Source organism: Ixodes scapularis, unplaced genomic scaffold (assembly GCF_016920785.2).
Source record: "Ixodes scapularis isolate PalLabHiFi unplaced genomic scaffold, ASM1692078v2 PGA_scaffold12__126_contigs__length_90152505, whole genome shotgun sequence".
Lineage (NCBI taxonomy): Eukaryota > Metazoa > Arthropoda > Arachnida > Ixodida > Ixodidae > Ixodes > Ixodes scapularis.
The window spans coordinates 41,308,939-41,313,824 of record NW_024609838.1 but is presented as its reverse complement, the minus strand read 5'-3'; positions in this window follow the sequence as shown (position 1 = coordinate 41,313,824).

Below are 4,886 nucleotides of genomic sequence, written 5' to 3'. Positions count from 1 at the left end.
ATCATGCTTCACACGAATGATCGTGACAGGCATATAAAACTTTGCGGCGTACTTTTGATGAAGTGACAGCGAACTCCAAATCTGGACGTAACACAGTACTGTCACAAGTTAAACCTTTGGAACCACTCAAACGGACTGGACAGCGCTTGAAACAAACAGCGGTTGGTGATACAAATGACACTCCCACTGATCGTGAACCTTGAAGTGGATGTCAGCCCGAATCTCCCGCAAATAAAGGAGAGGGCGCCCAGAAGTTGAGGCACTCGGTGAAGTTCGCCGGCCGTGCGGGATGGCATCGATTCCGCTCGAGACGGAGCTGGTGGCGACTCCGCTGACGTCGGTAGTTATTCTTTCAAGTATCAGACTCCCGAGCAGCTCTTCGCCACCTCCAAAGCACGACGACACGCGACTGCTCACCCGGAGAGCGGCGCCCTTCGCAGCCGGCCGTCGATTTTCATGGGGTCCCCGCACACTGCAGGCTCCCTGTAAAGGAGGACGCTAATAATTTGGCTAAGCAAGTCTACGTGTGGACACCGCCTGCTACCATCGCAAAAACGACGACAGTACGGGGGTTCACTCCTTGAGTACGACGTTGACAACCTCGCAATGCTAGGGCTGCTCGAGCGGGCTCTCAGCAGCTAGGCAGAAATAGGCCTACCTGGCCGGCGGCTCACCGAGTGAAACGTCCTCTTCTCGCTGAACTCATAATCACTGAATTCCTCAAACACACGTAACTCCTGTCCAGACTGTAATCATAAGCCAGTCGACAAAAACTAGAAACTTAAATTTGAACAAGGACTCACTCAAATTCCCGGCGCGTAAATCAACCAACTCAAAAAAAAAGAAATAGCGACGAGCTTTTGCTGAGTTTCCGAGCTCTGCCAGTGGGGCGGTGCAGAGTACGGATGCGCTGTCCGCCACATATGGGGTGCTTCCTTTCGCCACCTGCCCGCGGCGGCGCGGCGCGTTTTGCCAACGTCTTTCGGGCTGTCTGCTGGATGGTGCGATTTATTATGAAGCGAAGTTGAGCTTATGATACGGCGTACTCGCCTCAGAGTCGCAGTAAAAAAACACAGGGGAAGCCAACATATGCCACTGAAGGAAATGTAGAAACAAAGAGTTCTAAAAAAATATTAAAAAATACTGGGACATGTGTATGCAGATTTGTACGTAATCTGTTACAAGTAACGAAATTACTTGTCATCCGTTATATTTATCAGTAATTTTGTAAGGAAAGAAATACATACTTCAGAAAGTAATTTTTAAGTAATTTCCTGGCATTTTTCACGTAAAGGAATGATTGTAATCCGTTACATATTTGTTTTCGTTCGCGGAGAAAAATTCCGGGAACTTTGAATATTGACTAAACAGATAGTAACAAAAATTTTATTTTCTGTAAGGGTAGGCTCTACCGGAATAACACTGTAACCTGCATTTACAAAACGCAAGGATTGGAATTGTCTAGATGCTTTAATGTAAACATTTCGGCGGAACTCCGCCTGGTTAGGTAAGTAATAAAAAAAAGTACTACGTAGACTCTAACCAATTTCTTCAATGTGCCCGACGTTTCGAAGCCAGCTCGGCTCCTTGTTCACGGGTGACTGTATATGGGCCCAAAGCAGACTTGTACGTAACGCGTTACAAGTAATTGATTACTTGTAATCAATTACAGTTAAGTGTAATTTTGTAACGCTTCAATTACATTTGTCAAGCTGTAACGCTCGGAGTAATTCAATTACTTTTTTCTTGTAATCAATTACAAAATCAATTACACAATTACGAATTACATTTTTCATCCCACAATTCTTTTTTCTCACAAAAATCAGCATAGTCACTCAGCCATGGAGGAAAAATGATTGACATTTTTTTAACATCTAAAAAAAAAATAAAACTAGGATTAGTCGGCAAATCCTTTTTTCTTTTACGCCACGCTCTTCTACAAGCGCGCCACCAGCCTTGGCTGGGGACTTCCGGATCTCGTTGCGGATTGCTGATAAAGTCGACGGGAAGCGGGAACTCGCTATTGACTTTTTAGTGGGCTTTGTTCCTTAGGTCGACGCGTCAGCTACACGACAAGGTCCGGGTCTGAAAACAAAAAAGGGAACAATAACCAAACAAAATTGTGTACGCAATATTTTACTGTGTATTTGTGTATTTCTGTCATCGCAATAAGAAGTAACGTGAAAGTAACTTGAAAAGTAATCAATTACTTTGCAGTAATTGTTCAATTACTTCTGGGAGGCAGTAATCAGTAACGGTAATCGGTTACTTTTTTGACTGTAGTAATTGTAATTGTAATCAGTTACTTTTTTTCAGTAACGTGTACAAGTCTGGCCCAAAGGTAGCAACCTGTCGTCGTTTTCTTCTCTTCTCTCTTAGCTTTGTTTTCGTCTTCTGTTTCTGTGTGTGGCGCATTTTAGCCCGTGTATATAGCTGCTTGGAAGCGTTCCGGTGGATCGGTTCAGGTTGTTTCTTGTATTTTGTATGTGCCAAGATTCTATTAAGAGCCGCTTTCTCCAGTTTCTTTCTGTGTTGAGGATGGAGCTGCTGTCAAAGCCAATGACGTGGCCGGTCTTCTGAGCATGTTCCGCCAGCACGCTGCCTTGGATGTCATTCTTCTTTACGTTATACTTATGACTACGCAGACGTTCGGGAAAGTTCTTCGTTTCCCCCACATAAGAGGCATCGCATTCGGCACGAGGAATTTGGTAAATCAGGCCTTGAGCTTTTTTTTTTGGTGGACGATCCTTTGGAAGAGGATCGTCCACCAAAAGATCTCTAGATGCTCGAAGCCTTTTTTCACGTCACATGAAACCCCGACTAAACATTTTGTTTGTTTGTTTGGGTGGTTTGGTTGTTTGGAAATCGCAACTCGTCAGCTCGCTCGCCCCCACCGAATTGGGAAGCACACAAATACAAAGACCCGAACTCTCTGTGCACACAATATTAGGGAAACTACCGAGTTCAAAGTGCTTCCTATTAACAAAATATATTTAAAAAAATGTAAAAGTGCATGCGAGCTGGTGTAGCGAATCTGTGAGCGCCTTTTCTCTTTCTCTCTTCACTCACTGGTTATGGAGGGATTATATATGCGGTGTTCCAAAAACAAATGCACATGGTTGTTTTCGCCGCAAAAATGAACTACTCATCCCCAAGTGCTCATTATCCGTCCAAAGGTAGCACTGGAGGTTCAAACCAGAGGCCAAAGTTTCAGCCCGAACCGATATATTATTAAAAAAATAGAAGTGATTTTCCGAAAATTTCATCATAAAAATGGCGGCCGACTAAGTTCTTTATTGCGCCACAAACCGAAAACTAGGGCTGGGCGTCGATTAAAAGTTTTAACCCGATTAATCGCCACCCTTTAATCGATTAATTTATCGATTAATCGGTCTCGTACATTTCCATGCATAACATATTTAAACAGTCAAAATTAATATTTTTTTCTGTTTTTGCATTTGCTGAAGATGAGGTAAAGGGTAGAATTTTTATTTTTATTCAACCTTGATGTGTGGTTGAGAACAGTGCAAAGGCACTCACACTCACATATTATCACTTCTGCTGCATGAGGTAAAGAGGTTCCTTGATATTCTTCGGCAAGAGCGACCTTTGATTGTTAACACTATAGTCCCTGCTGCGCTAAACGGACACCTAAGCGGCGTTGAAATGGCTGGGGCACGCACGTGTAACCTTCTGCACCCCTTGTGAGGAGTTACAAATATTGCCCCTACAGTTTACTTTAGGTTACATTTTGACTTAGAATTTGCCATTCATACAGGCATTCTCGTCCACATCTGCAGGGTGAAACCGTTTAATTTTTACTTTATGTTGGTTCGTTAGAATGTTACCAAATAACCGGTTAAAAGATTAATCGAGATTAAAACCTTAATCGAATAATTCAAATTCAAATGTGTTTATTTTCCAGCTTGTAAAAATACAGATGGAAGGGCTGTGAAAAAAAAAAAAGCTGCTCTTAGCAGCTTGACGAGCCCACTGGTCCTGTATTAATTGCAACTAAGCAGCACAACGTTGGGAAGAATGAACATGTATAAAAAGGATAATGACAGCGAAAACGCGAAGGTATACTGGTTAAATCGATCAATTGCCCAGCCGTACCGAGAACGGCCGAAAATGGGCCCCATTTTTTCCGTTGCAATTTTCACGAAATCATTTATAACATTTGAAAAAGATATCGGAATTCGGATTGAAATTTTGGCACCTTCCGTTTGGGCGGACAATGAGTGTTCGGCGACGCATGGCTCATTTTAACGCTAAATAAAAAAGTACTTTTTTTTTGGGGGGGGGGGGGGGGGGGGAGGACATTTTGTACATATGCTTTGGACTCACCACACCAATCGTTTCCTAAGTTGTCACCGACTATAAGATGATCAAAGCCCTGCACTGCAAAGTTGACGCAATTTCAGTGCGACGACACTTACCGCTCATTCACATTGGAAGCGGATCTGCGTTCGCAAAGCGGTTGCCGAACGCGGTTGTATAAAGATGCAGTACAATTGCACGCGCACTCGCGGTTGCCGAACGCGGTTGTATAAAGATGCAGTACAATTGCACGCGCACTCGATGTCATCGAGTGCGCATGCAATTGTATTGGATCTGTATACAACCGCGTTCGCAACCGCTTTGCGAACGCGAATCCGCTTCCAGTGTGAATGAGCGGTGAGGGTAAACGGAGTTTCGTGGAGGCCGTTTAAGACCTTTGATAATTCTCGGCGGTGTTGGTCCATAGACCACCAGGTTCTGTGAATATTTTATTTGCCCGAAAAAAGCTGGCGAGAGAAGTGGCCGAGACAGCTTCATGTTGTAGCCACTAGGTGCCGTTGATTCCGCGGAGGTCACCAATTGCACGATGCACGTATGCACGTCGA